The following is a 19,207-nucleotide window of genomic DNA, read 5'->3' as shown; positions in this document are numbered from 1 at the left end:
CTTGGCATGGACAGCCCCAGCCTCCCCCTGGTCTGCTCTTCCCCCCTTCCTCCATCCCTCTGAATCCAAGGGGGACTTGGCCGTCCTCTTTCTTGAAGCTGAGGAAACAGCCTTGGATGTAACGGCTTGGACGCTTCACTTTTTATAACCCTGGGCCCTGGCCAGGGGACTGGAGCGATTGCCACGGCAACGACATGGGCCTTCTGGGCGCCGCCACAGTAATCTGCTGGAAAACAGCGATGAATGATGGAGGGATGGGGTGGCTGAGTTTAAAGGAGGGAGAGATGGGCAGAGACCAGAATAATAGAGAGGGTGAAATGACTCCCTTCTCTCAATACCTACCTACATGTTCCCATGTTATTTTGATGGCAGCCCCATCCACCCTGATCGTAGATCGGTATGTGCTTAGCACATTCTGGGACCAGGCTACCAGGGAACTATCCACTTCCATGCCGTAGAAATCTCCCCCCTAGTGAAGGTTTACAATAAGGATAAGGGTTATCCTGAGATACGTAAAATGCGGAGAACATAGTTTCAACTGAAAAAAATAAAAGCCAAACATAAAGGGTTTCCAGGGAAATAAATCAGCACTTGTTATAATCTTGTAAAAACAAATCTCCCCCGAGCCAGGATGTCTCTGACGCTGGCTCACACTCAGCTGAAACACCAGGGCAGAGGAGTCACTGTTTATGGCTAACACATTTCCTCACCACCCCTTTTACATCTCCCAGGCTCTGAAATACTGTATACCTGTAGAATAAATGTCTTGTGTAAGGGGATTTGTGGCTGGCTAAGGGTTGAGAGATATTGTTTGTATGTTGACTAGGGAATGAGTAAATGTGAGTGTTTTCATGGTGTTTGTGTTTACGCTGGTTTAATTAGAGAATTGGGTGATTGAGTGCCTGGAGATGTCATATGTTGTGTGGAGTTGTCCAGGTACATGACCAGTACATTGATCATCCAGAAATAGAGATCATTGCGAGTCTGAGGAACTCCAGCTTCCATTATTAATCCAAATGACTGCAGGCTGGAGAGTGAAGACCAACAACAGGACTGCACTGCACTGAGGCAATAAGACGTACCAGCTGCAGGTTAACTATCAAGAAACCTGGCGTTCTAATGGGAATAGTCAAGTGTGTTAAATTCTCTTTCCTATAAATTCTATTTCCCTTGAAGTAATTGCCAATATAACATGATGGGTGAAAACTGTGATTAAAGTTAAACCATTGCTTACACCTATTCAATTGTGTTGCATCAGTGAAGTGAAGGATCAATATATGCATATTGAGTATTTGAGTAAGCCAGGCCAAACCCACTGGGCACACGACGTATTTTCAACGTGGATAACTTGGTAATATTTGGTTGAGACGGTGATCAGAGATTACAACCTATATTCACCCCACGCAAAAAGACAGTCAAAAATGTGTTGAATTTCCAATGTGTTATCACTATGCTTACAACCATTTAAATGGAAAAACATTGACAGATTTTTGGTTTAGTTTTCACCCAAATGTCTATCACTGCGCTTTCAACCATTTAAAAGCACAGCAAAGTTTAAATGGGAATACAATGCCAGATATTTTGTTTATTTATACAACAGATTAATGTGGTATCACTGCTTCATCTAATAGCAGAACCGAATGAGCTGGATTGCAGTTGAGATTACATTAAAAAAATACATGGTGCAAGTGATAAATAATCTTGAATGGCATTAATTTTTTATCACACCTGCCCAGACCCACTAGTCTCCACCCCTAACTCCAGCGCCATTATCACTTTTTGCCACATGGCCTCAGCCTGCACAATTTTGTTTCTCTCCGTCGCCCACGCTCTTGACATTTTTTGATAATAAAGCATTTGACCTTTCAATTCTGTGAATGGCGGAGGATTGGCTGATTTCCAGTTTGAGTATATTTTTTTAAAGATAATTGATGAGAAGAGTATTGTCTAACCCATCAGGTATCTAATTTCGTCATTTGAGATTCCGCACAGATTATTACCGCAATTGTGAAGATCTATACAGGACCTACGCAGGCTATCTTGAACATGAATGCTTTATATGATACTATTACAAGAAATGTATAGTTACAATAACCTAAAAATGTGGCCATGGATGTGTTACATTAGTTTGTAAGATAGCCTTCACTTTAGGCTATTTACTGTAATATTGAATTGTGTTTGGTTGACAATGCAACCAACTATCAACATTTAAAAGAGATGTATCTACTGCTTGGATAGTTCCATCTGAGCAACTGGCTTCATTCCCATTCCCAACTTTTATTTTTGGTTGAGTTGGAGACATGAAACCAAATATCAACATTTGTGGGAGATTTATGTTCTGCTTGAATAGTTCCATCTGTGCCACTGACTTTAATTCCATTTGTCAACAAATGAATAATTGATATGTTGGATTCACGTCTCCATCTCAACCAAACATTTTAGTAAAGAAATAGGACTAAATCAAACTATAGTGTTCTATTAAACCTACCCCTTGGAATAACTTTGATAGCAAATCTATTTAGTTTTTAAGTGGAGACTCTACAACAATCATTCTCACAATAGCATGTGGTAATAGGCAGTGACAAACGTCATAGCTAAGCAGGCCTGGGCTTGGTTAAAATCTTGGATGGGAGACCAGCGGGTTGCTGTAGATAGATCAATTCTCCAGGAGGTACTGCCCAGCTGATTTTTTCCTTTTCTGATAGTGGATATAAAGTTGAAAATCTGAGGTACACATTCAACATATTTTATACAAGGTTTGTATATGTTGAAATTTGGTTATCATGATGATAAAATCCTGTGGTTGAAATTTCACCCTCAAAACAACAAATCCAATGTATTTTCTATGTAGAGAGCACGTCAAAATAAGCTGACAAATTAAGTTGAAACAATTTTGATTTAACCAGTTTGTGCCCAGTGGGAAGACACAGGGGAGAGCAAAACATATTTGAGAGGACCGCGCATCAAAAATCATCCAAAAAAGTATCTGAAATGTATTGTGAAGCTTAACAAAGTCACTTATAGATGATTTGAACATGATGCGTGAAAAATGCTAATATCGGTACCATGACTTTAATGGGATTTCTTTTAAAGCATTTTGGAAACAGTGCAATGGAAACTAAACCAAAGCATGGATTGCTGTACCTTGTCCATAGACTGCTTATAGGGTAAGAAAACCAATATGTAATTTTGTGTAAACTATCCCATATTGAATGAAATGTTTGAATAAGTCTGATAGTGTGCTTAATTTGTTACATTAGGCACAATTTATGCAACGTTTCATATGAAGGAAAATGCCTGTTGTGACAATTGTTTTTAGGGAGACTTTTTGTCAGAAAATCTCAACGTGTTTTACTTTATATTTTGACATTGCATCCTCTGAGGCAAGATCTGTTCAAAATGCCTTATTTTCACACCTGGATTGGGCGGAGTAGCCTAAACATGCAGTGATGAGTGAGATGCGGACGCACATAGTCTAGTTTGGTATCTAGCCCGCTAAAAAAATATTTGTGATAGACTAGGCCCTATAAGAATATATGACTCAAATTACAAGGAAGTCCATCAGTAACCCTTACCTAACCTTAACTTTTTTACATTTCAACTTCAATGGGGCTAGGGACATCCCAATGATTCCGGATAGCAAGGACCGTTCTCCTGTATACCAGCTGTAGTTAAGCCACAGATAGAACAATGAGACAGGTGTTTCACCGGATGTGTATATAAATGTGAAGCATCCGGTTGGCGTTTCCACTCAATACCAAATATGGCGGTGAGAGGAAGCCCAGTGGCTGGCAGTGGGAGAAGATGGAGAGAGATGGAGGTTCTGTCCCCAACCAAGGAGGGCCTACAGCAGCACCTAGATCTTCTGCACAGATTCTGTTAGACCTGGGCGCTGAGTAAATCTCAGTAAGACAAAAAATAATGGTGTTCCAAAAAAGGTCCAGTTGCCAGGACCACGAATACAAATTCCATCTAGACACCGTTGCCCTAGAGCACACAAAAAACTATACATACCTTGGCCTGAACATCAGCGCCACAGGTAACTTACACAAACCTGTGAACGATCTGAGAGACAATTCAAGAAGGGCCTTCTATACCATCAAAAGAAGCATCAAATTCGACATACCAATTAGGATCTGGCAAAAAATACTTTAATCAGTTATAGAACCCATTGCCCTTTATGGTTGTGAGGTCTGGGGTCCGCTCACCAACCAAAAATTCACAAAATGGTACAAACACCAAATTGAGACTCTGCATGCAGAATTCTGCAAAAATTTCCTCTGTGTACAACGTAAAACACCAAATAATGCACGCAGAGCAGAATTAGGCCGATACCCACTAATTATCAAAATCCAGAAAAGATTAAATTCTACAAACACCTAAAAGGAAGCGATTCCCGAACCTTCCATAACAAAGCCATCACCTACAGAGAAATGAACCTGAAGAAGAGCCCCATAAGCAAGCTGGTCCTGGGGTTCTGTTCACAAACCCAAACAGACCATGCTGCATCTCAGTGCTAGAGGCGTCACTACAGACCCTGGTTTGATCCCGGGCTGTAATCGGGAGTCCCATAGGGTGGCGCACAATTGGCCCAGCATCGTCCGGGTTAGGGGAGGGTTTGGCCGGGGTAGGCCGTCATTGTAAAATAACAATTTGTTCTTAACTGACTTGTCTAGTTAAATAAAGGTAAAACATATATATACACTACCGTTCAAAAGTTTGAGGTCACCTAGAAATTTCCTTGTTTTGGAAAATAAATAAAAAATTGTCTATAAAAATAACATCAAATTGATTGGAAATACAGTGTACAGTAGACATTGTTAATGTTGTAAATTACTATCTCAACGCCAACAGTGAAGAGGCAACTCTGGGATGCTGGCCTTCTAGGTAGAGTTGCAAAAAAAAGCCATATCTCAGACTGCCCAATAAAAAATAAAAAATTAAGATGGGCAAAAGAATACGGACACTGGACAGAGGAATCTGCCTAGAAGGCCAGCATCCCGGAGTCGCCTCTTCACTGTTGACGTTGAGACTGGTGTTTTGCGGGTATTATTTAATGAAGCTGCCAGTTGAGGACTTGCGAGGTGTCCGTTTCTCAAACTAGACACTAATGTACTTGTTCTCTTTCTCAGTTGTGCACCGGGGCTTCCCACTCCTCTTTCTATTCCGGTTAGAGCCAGTTTGCGCTGTTCTGTGAAGGGAGTAGTACAGTAGCGTTGTACAGTACAAGATCTTCAGTTTGTTGGCAATTTCTCGCATGGAATAGCCGTCATTTCTCAGAACAAGAAAAGACTGATGAGTTTCAGAAGAAAGATCTTTGTTTCTGGCCATTTTGAGCCTGTACTCGAACCCACAAATGCTGATGCTCCAGATACTCAACTAGTCTAAAGATGGCCAGTTTTATTGCTTCTTTAATTAGAACAACAGTTTTCAGCTGTGCTAACATAATTGCAAAAGGGTTTTCTAATGATCAATTAGCCTTTTAAAATGATAAACTTGGATTAGCTAACACAACTTGCCATTGGAACACAGGAGTGATGGTTGCTGATAATGGGCCTCTGTACGCCTATGTAGGTATTCCATAGAAAATCAGCCATTTCCAGCTGCAATAGTCAGCTAGACATTAGGAATGTCTACACTGTATTTCTGATCAATTTGATGTTATTTTAATGGACAAAAAAATTGCTTTTCTTTCAAAACAAGGACATTTCTAAGTGACCCCAAACTTTTGGACGGTAGTGTACATATATATAAATCCTGGTGCCTCAGGATAGCAATGCAATTAGACCAAACCAAATCATGAGATAACAAAAAGATAATTACTTGACACATTGGAAAGCATTTACAAAAAAACAGAGCAAACTAGAATGCTATTTGGCACTAAACAGAGAGTACATAGTGGCAGAATACTTGACCACTGTGACTGACCCAAAATTAAAGAAATCTTTGACTATGTACCGACTCAGTGAGCATAGCCTTGCTATTGAGAAAGGCTGATTAAGGCAGACCTGGCTCTCAAGAGAAGACATGCTATGTGCACACTGCCCACAAAATGAGGTGGAAACTGAGCTGCACTTCCTAACCTCCTGACGAATGTATGACCATATTAGAGACACATATTTCCCTCAGATTACACAGACCCACAAAGAATAAAACAACTAATACAATTTGATAAACTCCCATATCTATTGGGTGAAATACCACAGTGTGCAATCACAGCAGCAAGATTTGTGACCTGTTGCCACAATAAAATGGCAACCAGTGAAGAACAAACACCATTGTAAATACAACCTATATTTATGTTTATTTATTTTCCTTTTGTACTTTAACTATTTGCACATCATTACAACACTGTATATAGACATAATATCATGATTGAAATGTCTTTATTCTTTTGGAACTTTTGTGAGTGTTTATTTTTAATTTTTTTCACCTTTATTTAACCAGGTAAGCTAGTTGAGAACAAGTTGTAATTTACAATTGCGACCTGGCCAAGATAAAGCAATGCAGTGCGACACAAACAACAACACAGAGTTACACATGGAATAAACAAGCGTACAGTCAATAACACAATAGAAATAAAGAAAGTCAATATATAGTGTGTGCAAATGGCGTGAGGAGGTAAGGCAATAAATAGGCCATAGTAGCGAAGTAATTACAATTTAGCAGATTAACACTGGAGTGATAGATGAGCAGATGATGATGTGCAAGTAGAGATACTGGTGTGCAAAACAGCAGAAAAGTAAATAAAAACAATATGGGGATGAGGTAGGTAGATTGGGTGGGCTATTTACAGATGGACTATGTACATCTGCAGCGATCGGTTAGCTGCTCAGATAGCTGATGTTTAAAGTTAGTGAGGGAAATATAAGTCTCCAGCTTCAGCAATATTTGCAATTCGGTTCAGTCACTGGCAGCAGAGAACTGGAAGGAAAGGCAGCCAAAAGAGGTGTTGGCTTTGGGGATGACCAGTGAGATATACCTGCTGGAGCGCGTGCTACGGGTGGGTGTTGTTATCGTGACCAGTGAGCTGAGATAAGGCGGAGCTTTACCTAGCATAGACTTATAGATGACCTGGAGCCAGTGGGTCTGGCGACGAATATGTAGCGAGGGCCAGGCGACTAGAGCATACAGGTCGCAGTGGTGGGTGGTATAAGGGGCTTAGGTAACAAAACGGGTGGCACTGTGATAGACTGCATCCAATTTGTAGTAGAGTGTTGGAGGCTATTTTGTAGATGACATCGCCGAAGTCGCGGATCGGTAGGAGAGTCAGTTTTACTAGGGTATGTTTGGCGGCATGAGTGAAGGACGCTTTGTTGCGAAATAGAAAGCCGATTCTAGATTTGATTTTGGATTGGAGATGTTTAATATGAGTCTGGAAGGAGAGTTTACAGTCTAGCCAGACACCTAGGTATTTGTAGTTGTCCACATATTCTAGATCAGGTGCGGGCAGCGAACGGTTGAAAAGCAGGCATTTGGTTTTACTAGCGTTTAAGAGCAGTTGGAGGCCACGGAAGGAGTGTTGTATGGCGTTGAAGCTCGTCTGGAGTTTAGTTAACACAGTGTCCAAAGAATGGCCAGATGTATACAGAATGATGTCGTCTGTGTAGAGGTGGATCAGGGAATCACCCGCAGCAAGAGCGACATCGTTGATATATACAGTGAAAAGAGTCGGCCTGAGAATTGAACCCTGTGGCACCCCCATAGAGACTGCCAGAGGTCCGGACAGCAGGCCCTCCGATTTGACACACTGAACTCTGTCTGCGAAGTAGTTGGTGAACCAGGCGAGGCAGTCATTTGAGAAACCAAGGCTATTGAGTCTGGCGATAAGAATACGGTGATTGACAGAGTCGAAAGCCTTGGCTAGGTCGATGAAGACAGCTGCACAGTACTGTCTTTTATCGATGGCGGTTATGATATCGTTTAGTACCTTGAGTGTAGCTGAGGTGCACCCGTGACCAGCTCGGAAACCAGATTGCACAGCGGAGAAGGTACGGTGGGAATCGAAATGGTCAGTGATCTGTTTATTAACTTGGCTTTCGAATGCTTTAGAAAGGCAGGGCAGGATGGATATAGGTCTATAACAATTTGGGTCTAGAGTGTCACCCCCTTTGACGAGGGGGATGACAGCGGCAGCTTTCCAATCTTTAGGGATCTCGGACGATACGAAAGAGAGGTTGAACAGACTGGTAATAGGGGTTCCAACAATGGCGGCGGATAATTTTAGAAAGAGGGTCCAGATTGTCTAGTAATGTTTACTGTTGATTTTTTATTTTTTTTATTCACTTTTGTTAATTATATATTTAACTTGCTTTGGCAATGTGTTTCCCATGCCAATAAAGACCCTTAAATTGAGATTGAATTGATAGATTTTGGCCGACATTCTGCTAATTTTCTCATCGATGAAACATTTGATCTCAATACAGTTTTCTGTTTCCAAAACTGGAATCTGTTACGAACATAGTGGACTAAGTTTCGTAGACTTTATCGTTTGCCAAAGTTAACAAACAAAAAAATGTGTGGTTCACAAGGAGTGCAAGTGCGATTTGAGTTAATACACACGCGCACTTCAGAGTAGGCGTTCCCTAATGGATTATGCAAGCATATGCTAGAACGCGCCAATAGGCTCTTGTTAGCTCTTGTTTGGCTCTGCCTACTTCCTTGCTTGTTCTTCCCACTATGATTAATTTGCTCCCATTGGAAACAACAGGCTGTGGTCCATCTTGTGTTAGTTATACAAATCTTTGGTCGTGGGAGGCAACCTCCGCTCGCTGGGGCTCGAGCAGGAAGGATGCGCTGCAGGCTTTAGCAGAGACAAGAAAAGTGTCGTTTACAGTTCTGACGGAAGATAAATGACAGCTCATATTGCAGCCTGGACATCTTACATTTGGAATTCGTAGGTGAGTTTAACCTCTGAAAACGACATTGTATGCGTCCTGTCTTTTCCCGAGCCGGTGTTGGAGACCACAGCATTTTCCTCAACTTGAACTTTAGGAAGTGATGACTTGAGAATTAAACAACTTTTGACAGGTTGTCGGTAACCAGCTCGTAACTTGTCAAATTGACAAATAGTTACTTCTTAAATACACAGTTCACGGTGACATTTCGTTTATTGCGTTTACATTGGTGCAGTAGGCTAGTTCGTATGATTTTTAAACGATATTTTGAGCCAATTCTTGCGGAGGCATTAGTGGAAACCAAGACTGTCATCAGGGCAGGTCTGGTTGTACAGCTAGATATGTTGTAGTCGCTTCGGGGATAATTTTAGCTAACGCCTCGCATTTTGGTACACCAGAAGTACATTCATTTCCAATGGAACTCTGCGTTTGCCTTGCAGCATTGCGTTGCAGAGGCAGTGCGTTCTGTGCATACCTGTGGGGACTGCTGAGGACTAGGACAGCGCATAATAATAGCTGGAATAGATAGGCATCAAATACATGGAAACCATAGCTTTGTTCGAATACTCGTACTAACCGTACTATTTGTGAGGTGAATTGAGTGTATAGTATGGATATAGTTATTGCCAAAATATGAGTAAACACGCAGAGGACACTATTTCCATACTTTTAGGGCCCATAATGCAATTCTTCAGAAAATGGGCGTGTCTTCAATGTTTTCAGATTTGAAGAAAATATGCAAAAAATTACTATAAAAATAAGTTACTTGCTATTAATAACAAGTCAAATGTCCAGATCAACTAGCCCAGGTCAGCTAATGTTTTTTTAGCCCATTGATTTTGTTGTAATGTTTAAGTCACCCAAATATCACATGAACACACATTAGAAATGGCAAAAATGTGTGGAATTGCATGAAATTAGCTTTAAAATTGCAAAAAAAAGTCTCCATCCCATGGCAAAATGTAGAGTTGCAGGAAATAAGCTTTAAATTTGCAACATTTTCTCTCTGCCATCAAGGGTGGGGTTGTCATGAATGGTGTTTGTGCATATAAAAATAGCAATTATTTTTTATTTTATTGTAAAAAAATCTTTCATGTGAGTTTATGCCCACTCGTCACGAACTCGCACACTGTCTATCAATCAATTTTATTTTATATAGCCCTTCGTACATCAGCTAATATCTCGAAGTGCTGTACAGACACCCAGCCTAAAACCCCAAACAGCTAGTAATGCAGGTGTAGAAGCACGGTGGCTAGGAAAAACTCCCTAGAAAGGCCAAAACCTAGGAAGAAACCTAGAGAGGAACCAGGCTATGAGGGGTGGCCAGTCCTCTTCTGGCTGTGCCGGGTGGAGATTATAACAGAACTATGCCAAGATGTTCAAAAATGTTCATAAGTGACAAGCATGGTCAAATAATAATCATGAATAATTTTCAGTTGGCTTTTCATAGCCGATCATCAAGAGTTGAAAAACAACAGGTCTGGGACAGGTGGCGGTTCCATAACCGCAGGCAGAACAGCTGAAACTGGAATAGCAGCAAGGCCAGGCGGACTGGGGACAGCAAGGAGTCACCACGGGCGGCAGTCCCGACGCATGGTCCTAGGGCCCAGGTCCTCCGAGAGAAAGAAAGAGAGAAGGAGAAAATTAGAGAGAGCCAAGATTTTCAAAATGTTCATAAATGACAAGCATGGTCAAATAATAATCAGGAATAAATCTGTTGGCTTTTCATAGCCGATCATTAAGAGTTGAAAACAGCAGGTCTGGGACAGGTAGGGGTTCCATAACCGCAGGCAGAACAGTTGAAACTGGAATAGCAGCAAGGCCAGGCGGACTGGGGACAGCAAGGTGTCATCATGCCCGGTAGTCCTGACATATGGTCCTAGGGCTCAGGTTCTCAGAGAGAAAGAGAGAACGAGAGAATTAGAGAGAGCATACTTAAATTCACACAGGACACTGGATAAGACACACTGTCTAGTCTGCCATTAGGTCCTATTTCTCTTATGCATTTTGCCATTTCTTCCTAGAAGCAAGCATTATACCGCACATGACTATATTATTCATTAGTTTCTTTGTTAGCAATAAGTTACTGTTTTAAGTTCATGCCCAGTTCGTCAGGGACATTTTTGTATGGAAAGGTATTTCCGTATAATCGGTTCCACACAGAAATGCAGTTATTTTCCTGTCTCAAGCCTACCAGAGTGAAATGTGGTTTCTGTGCACAGATTCATTGTAACACTTACAAGCAAGAAACTGTTTGTTTCATTCTGTTAATGCTTTCCTTTGTTCATACTTCTCACGTTGTGTCGGAGCTCCTTGTGTCTTGTCTATGTAATTTGAGTTGTGCGGCAGGAGCGGGCGTGCCTTTGCGCACCGCTATATGTTACTGGGCTGCCGCCATTTGCCAGTTCCATTCACTTAACAATTAATGATTGTTGTTTAACGTGTGCCCAATTTTAAACTGTACATGGAAGTGGTCAGGTTTGTTTTAGACGGAATGTATGTAATGGGGTAATTATGAGGAAGCCAGTTCAATTTGTATTAGCCAGATTTTGGTGTTATGTTGCCATACATATTGGTATCTTCCAGGAAGTGTACTTCAGGTGTATATATGGGCTCGTTTTGGAGAGCAATGCAGTTCTGTTTTAGAATTGAAGTGGGGAGGCTGCTTGAGCCAGGTACACACAACCCAACCTGTAAGATCTATGGAAGCTACAGGGTGAGCCTGTTTTAAGCAGTGAGGTTTGTTATTTTGCTTCAGCAGTAAGTATTGTTCACCTGTTTGTCTTTTAAATATTAATCGCCGGCTATCACTATTGAACACTGAAACTAATATGGACACCTTTGCACCAGAAGCTTCTGCCTCCTGAATATCTGCCCTCAATATCGCATCTCTACGCTACCTATTTCACACAATCACAGTAAGGTACTTCATTGTTTGCTGCATTGGTGGCAGAAGTGGGATGCCGTTACCGTGGGTTAATTGGAAGTTGGAGGTCAGGATGCGTTTAGTTTGCAGTCTCCCTTGGGGGTGTAGGTTCTAATCCCATTTCTGACATTCCTTCAGGGACCGCATATAGCCTAGATATACTTTGGGTCGGGCAGGGGTGTAGGTGGGTCGAAATGTTTTGTCCATTTATACCAATAATTTCATTATTATACAGTCTAGAGGTCGACCGATTATGATTTTTCAACGCCGATACCGATACCGATTTATTGGAGGAACAAAAAAGCCGATACCGATTAATTGGACGATTTAAAAAAATATATATATTTTTAATGTATTTGTAATATTGACAATTACAACAATACTGAATGAACACTTATTTCAACTTAATATAATACATCAATAAAATCAATTTAGCCTCAAATAAATAATGAAACATGTTCAATTTAGTTTAAATAATGCAAAAACAAAGTGTTGGAGAAGAAAGTAAAAGTGCAATATGTGCCATGTAAGAAAGCTAACGTTTAAGTTCCTTGCTCAGAACATGAGAACATATGAAAGCTGGTGGTTCCTTTTAACATGAGTCTTCAATATTCCCAGGTAAGAAGTTTTAGGTTGTAGTTATTATAGGAATTATAGGACTATTTCTCTCTATACGATTTGTATTTCATATACCTTTAAGAACATCCAATAGTCATAGGCACTTTAGTATTGCCAGTGTAACAGTATAGCTTCCATTCCTCTCCGCTACCTGGGCTCGAACCAGGAACACATCGAAAACAGCCACCCTCAAAGCAGCGTTACCCATGCAGAGCAAGGGGAACAACTACTCCAAGTCTCAGAGCGAGTGACATTTGAAACGCTATTAGCGTTGGACTAGTTAACCATAAGGGTAGCAAGATTGAATCCCCGAGCTGATCGAGGTAAAAATCTGTCGTTCTGCCCCTGAACAAGGCAGTTAACCCACCGTTCCTAGGCCGTCATTGAAAATAAGAATGTGTTCTTAATTGACTTGACTAGTTAAATTAAGGTGTAAAACCCCCCCCAAAAAACAGCAAAATCGGCGCCCAAAATTACCGATTTCCGATTGTTATGAAAACTTGAATTTGGCCCTGATTGAATCGGCCACTCCGATTAATCGGTCGACCTCTATTAAAGTCAATTCCTTAAAATTCGATACAAGCCAATACTTATCTTTAAAAAGTTGGATGTTTTGAAGCGGTAGGGTTTTATTAATTCATCTTTTTTTTTTTTATTCTTTGGTACGATTGTGTATTGTTCACTGCTCAATCCTTATGGTGTGACGTGATTCACCAGACAGCTGAAATGGTGGGACACAAAGTAAAAATGTCAGGCCAGAAACCAAAGGTTTGCTGGTATGAATCCCAACAGGAAACATCTGGTGGGATTCCAGGTATTTATTTTATTTATTTCACCTTTATTTAACCAGGTAGGCAAATTGAGAACACGTTCTCATTTACAATTGCGACCTGGCCAAGATAAAGCAAAGCAGTTCGACACATACAACACATAGTTACACATGGAGTAAAACAAACATACAGTCAATAATACAGTGAAAAATAAGTCTATATACAATGTGAGCAAGTGAGGTGAGATAAGGGAGGTGAAGGCAAACAAAATATATAAATAAATACAAATATAAAAAAGGCCAAGGTGGCGAAGTAAATACAATATAGCAAGTAAAAAAACACTGGAATGGTTGTTTTGCAGTGGAAGAAAGTGTAAAGTAGAGATAGAAATAATGGGGTGCAAAGGAGCAAAATAAATAAATAAATACAGTAGGTAAAGAGGTAGTTGTTTGGGCTAAATTATAGATGGGCTATGTGGGCATCTAGGTATCCTAGATGTATTGTCCTAAGTACAGCACCAGCTACCTAGTCAAGAAGTTCACCAGTCTTGGCCTGTTATTGGCTTAAGAGATGTTGGACTATTAGGTGCAGGGTCACGGGTTCAAGTCCTGAATGGACTTCCCCTGTATTGGCAGCAATATGATACAGTATACAAGAATGTTATTGTCCATCTGAAGATATATTTAAACGTTTAGTCAATAGAGTGTACAAAGTTGAATAGATCTCAACATAATGGAATGCTTGTCCCGATTCGGGGTATCTATCAGTGATAGTGTTTCCTAAGTATTATGTTTTGGAAGACAATGAGGTCAGGCTTTTTTATGAGCCACAATGCATCTCTTAGCTCAACAACTGGTAAACAAGTACTGTTCTTGCAGTTATGAACCCACTTTTGTTGGATATGCTCTGTAAACTACAGCAGTTTCATATGAAGGGATTTCTATAATAAGCAATGCAGTCTTAACATCCAAATGTTGATTCTGGGTTTGAACTGCAAAACATATCTATTATCAACTTGGCTACCTGTTGCTTTTGCAACCTTGTTTATTATGTCCACATATGCTATTTCCTATTTGTGGCTTCACCAGCGATTTTCAAACACTTGGGTGAATAAAAAAATAAAATAAGTGTCAGGGTAGAGCACATCACTTCTAAAATGAGATCATATAAATGAATACATATTGTGCTAACTGAAATCAAGGGTGATTCTCATGAAACCAGTTTTAAACATGTCTGTAGCAAGTTAAGTTACAAAACCATGATCTGCAAAAACCAATGATCATTCTGAGGACTAAGTAGTGTAGTTTTTGGCAAAGTGTTTTATTTTAAATAGATTATACATTTTTGTCAGGTTATTGTACATTCACCCCAAATTCTCATTACTGAAATTACATTCTCGGGTCATTTTATACAGTTATACATCATAAAAACCTAACTTATTTTAATAAAACACTTAAGTATGTTGCTGTAATTTGGCCATAAATCATAACAATGTTATACTAGTTGAAGTTTACATTAAACTTTAATATTTATTATGTACAAACACACACAGTGTCTGTGGACATGTCTCATTACCATAACACTTTTTGAAGTTCCTGTGAAAACTCTAATCAGTTTTTAAATAAAGTTGTATTCACTAATGTTGCATCATCTAGAGCAGAATTTCCCAAACTCTGTCCAGGGAACCCCAAGGGGTGGATGTTTTTTTTTTTTTGCCCTAGCACTACACAGCTGATTCAAATAATCAAAGCTTAATAATGAGTTGATTATTTGAATCATCTGTGTAGTGCTAGGGAAAACTCCAAAATGTGCACCCCTTGGAGGCCCCAGGACTGAGTTTGGGAAACACTGATCTAGAAGATTAGTAGAAGTTAATTTATTTGCTTTCATGCCTTCAGAATGAGGTTCTTATTCTCAAACAATCCCTTTAACCCACTTGGCCTTCTCATTAACAAAACGGCTAAAAAGCTGAAATTGTGAGTCTGAATTAAATAATTTTTTAAAATTATGTTTAACTCAGGCCTTTTCATTACGGGAGCAGTGTTAAAACATAATTTGAAATTGATTTGTTTATTACTTGTTTGGACTGTAATGAAAATGGTAGTAAAATGCATAATCTGATAAAAAACCAATAGTAATTGCGAAATAGATCAAGGTCCTAATCGCAGTGATCCAAAAGGAAATTTCATAAATGACACTAGGTTTTTTTCATCAAATGTCAGTTTCGTGAGAATGACCCACTAAACCAAATGTTCTACTAGACCAAAGGTCTGATATAGCCGCGTTATAATCCACGTGTCAACTGTGATACAACTTCTCTCTTCATTTTGTTATACAGTAATGGTATGGCGTCTTGGGAGAAATATGTGCGAGATGGAATCTTGTATCTCCTGTCCAGCTTGTTTATCATCTTCTTGAAGCCATCTTTGCTGACTGTGTTAATATTAATAGGAACCATGTCTTTGGCTATGTGATGGGTGATAGCCTCAGTGATTTTTATGTGTCTGCGGGATGCTTTTTCGTAGGGCGTTACATTTGAAAACGCCTCGGCAATCAATGTCTGTTAAATGTTAGTAGTTGAGTGGCTTTGCTGCTGTCGGGTGCTTTTTTTCATCATACAATCGTTGTAAAGTAAGGGATGGTTCGTCTTCAAATGATTGAATACATTTGTTGTGTTGGGTCTTGTTGCCACAACTCTGAGGCACTTTTTGCAAAACACTTGCATTTGGTTTGCCTGTAGACTAAATACTGCCATACAACTGAAGATGCGCCCTTTCGCACTGAATCAATTAGCACTAGCAGCACTTCTGTTTCCCGAAACACACTCTGCCTACAATGGAGCTACGGTGAAGTGAAGCCCTTTCTTTCCTCAGCAGAATCTAACTGCGCACTTTAAGCAGGGACACTCGTAATTGGCCAGCATGTGCATGCCATGCAGAGTGCGAGAGCCCGCTTGTGATTGGTTAGCATCATCTGTGCATGTAGAGAGTGAATGAATGGAGTCTAGCGGATCTCACTGGAGAAGGTACCACAGTCTAGTTTTTGTTGTTTTAACAGAGTGTCAAAGAAAGGAGAATCGCAGCCTCTTCCGATATGGCTATTGCACGTTAATATCGCAATTTCGATCTGAATTCGATGAATTGTGCAGCCCTACTATATGGTATTACTGATAGAAATAGCGCCCGGTGAGTGCACTCTAAACAAATGCTAACAAAATTCTAGCGAATTCCCATAGAGGATGCTAGCTAAATGCTAGCAAGAGACAGCAAACATAAATTAAATGCAAGGACAAACAACCCAGCTCATACAGTTATACAACTGGGTGGGTCATTCTCATGAAACCATTAAAATACCATGGCAGTAATGATTTTAAACATAAAACATGTAATATAATAAAGAGAATACTGTTCTCTACCTTGCACAAAGAGTAATTTCAACATAGGAATTCATTATTTTAGTTTTTTGCATTTTCTGCTGAAATTCTCATTACTGCAACTCGTCCAGCTCTGTCTGAATGTATGTTATGTTGTAATTTAAACAGAGTAAAATGAAAATATTCTGAAAAAAATTAATGGATGTTCTACTAGATGTTTTCACATGACAGAAAAATTTACTAAATATTCATGTAAAATAATAATGAAAAACTAAGTGTCCATGACTGATGTTATTCTCCACAACATTTTTGAAGGACTGTTTACACACACAAAGAAAGTTTGATTTTGAATGAAGCAACACATCTGCTAGTACCTTCAAGATGGCTACCAGGTAAGATCTCTTTATATTTCTCCAGTTAAAAGTTAAACATTCTCTTGTCAGACTGCGTACACGACAGTATTGATTATCATTACCGATACAGGTAGTTTTCCACATTTAGAAAACGTTAGATAAAAAAAATTATATAAAAATATACTTCATTTCTAATTATGAACATTGAGTAAAAATTTGCTTAGTCATCATGTCTTCTCTTGTTAGCAAAACATGCTAAGGTTCCTCATCCTCCGCAACACCATTCTCACTTAGCGCTGCAATTTAAGGCCAGTTGTGGTAGAGAGAACTTTTGTTTAGCTAATGAGAATTTAATCATACAGACTATTTTAAAATATATATATAATGAACTATTAATTTAAATATTATTTACTAAATGTTGATATTTTGCTTTATGTCCTGTTTAATTGCAGACAGTCAGCAAGGGGCAAAAAGAAAGCTTTAGCGAAGGCTGACAAAATTCAGAGAAAGTTTACACCAACCCAGAACTGCTGGAAGAGTACAGAAGGAAGGAGAGAGAGAGGTTAGGGGTTGGAGAGGTTACAGAAAGAGTAATTAGCATATTTATAGTCTATAGGAAGTCAATACCCTACAGTGTTAGGAAGTCTACACATGCGCCCGCACACATCCACCACACACACTCAGTAAGCCATTTAGTTTATACTATAGGATGTCCACACAGTTTCTAAGCCATTCCGTCTCTTCTATAGGATACACACACAGTCAGTCAGTAAGCAAGCAAGCCATTCAGTCTCTACTATGGGATGACGTCTCCATAACAGTAAGATTTTTCATATGTTTTGAGACATGCTCATTTCATGTTATGCTTCCTTTCCATTTCCAGATATCAAAAACGATAGCATAATTGTAAAATCAAGAAATCTCCAGATCTGACAGAAGCAACATGAAAAGTGAAAACAGTGGCGGAAAAACTCAAAAAGGTATTACAGAAGAAAGAAACAGCTAAAAGCTGTATTGGACATAACACAAGATGATACACTTCAACATGTTCAAGAAGCAAAATTAAGAAGTTATTCAAAATCTTCAAGAAGACACAGCCTCCCCAAGAGAACAGCCATTCTCACCTCGGCAGGTAAATGTCCCTGCCATCAACTCAACTCCTAAAAGAAGAAAGACATCTCTAGAGACACCAGGACCAATGAAAACCTCTACCCCAAAGGAATCGCCCAAAAAGAGAAATAGAAGAAAGAAAACACTGTCAAAATTGAGATCAAAGTTGCACTACACAGAAGAGAAGCTGCTGCAGAGGACCAAAGAGATGGTCAACCTAAAGAAAAGACAGAAAAGACTTGATGATGGCCAAGAGGAAGCAGGTAATTGTCAACATGGAAGGCAGAGAGGTCCAGAAAACTACAGAAGAGAGGTCATCAGAGAACATTATCCAATAACAGCCAGAGAAGACTAATGCGCAAACTTGTTAGCCGCTTCCTTCATCAAGATGAAATTCGGAAAAAGGGCCAGATATTCCGTAAGAGAGCCTTAACGGACACTATGGCAAATCTTCATAGAAGATTTCTGTCTGAGAATCCAAGGCACAACCTTTCCAAGGCTCAATTCTTTAAACTTAAGCCATTTTGGATTGGCCAGCGAATAGTCACAGACAGAGAAACATGTGCTTGCAAAACTCATAACTTTGACTTGAAGATAAAGAGGCTGCACCAGCTTGGGGTCATAGAAACAACATCCCGAAGGGACACTGTACAGGCCAGTGTGTGTAGTGACGATGACGTGCTGTTCTAATGTTTTTGTATGTGTTCATGTGTTCTCTGTTTTTAGCCTATGTATGTTATGTACTTTTGAAGCACTGCAAAATGAAATTGAGATAATACTGGCACAATTATGGATTCAAGTTCTCATTTATTTTCTACATTCAATTTTATGTTTTTAACCATTTTAACCTCAGTCTTAGTATACTTATTATCATTACTGAAATCATCAACCTGCCCTCCAGTCATGAGCTGCCCTCCAGTCATGAGCTGCCCTCCAGTCATGAGCTGCCATTCAGTCCGGAGCTGCCATTCAGTCCGGAGCTACCCCTCGGTCATGAGCTACTTCTCAGTCATGAGCTGCCTCTCGGTCCGGAGCTGTCCCTCAGTCCGGAGGAGTTTCCTCAGTCTGGTGGGGCCCTTTGTGAAGGTTCCTAGGCCAAGGTCGGCGGCGAGGGTCGCCACTCAAAGGACGCTAAGGAGGGGGACAAAGACAATGGTGGA

General features: G+C 39.9%; 1 long non-coding RNA gene across 1 annotated transcript; it reads left to right on the top strand.

Annotated features, from left to right (window-relative positions):
• The first annotated feature begins 8,693 nt into the window (after positions 1-8,693).
• Positions 8,694-18,831, top strand: LOC139583990 (uncharacterized). The gene is made up of 3 exons (XR_011676658.1): positions 8,694-8,900; positions 16,900-16,976; positions 17,821-18,831. It is a non-coding gene; the product is annotated as an uncharacterized lncRNA (long non-coding RNA).
• Positions 18,832-19,207: the final 376 nt, after the last annotated feature.

Source organism: Salvelinus alpinus, chromosome 9 (assembly GCF_045679555.1).
Source record: "Salvelinus alpinus chromosome 9, SLU_Salpinus.1, whole genome shotgun sequence".
Classification (NCBI taxonomy): domain Eukaryota; kingdom Metazoa; phylum Chordata; class Actinopteri; order Salmoniformes; family Salmonidae; genus Salvelinus; species Salvelinus alpinus.
Note: the sequence above shows the minus strand (reverse complement) of the source record. Positions and strands in the feature narration are given on the sequence as shown.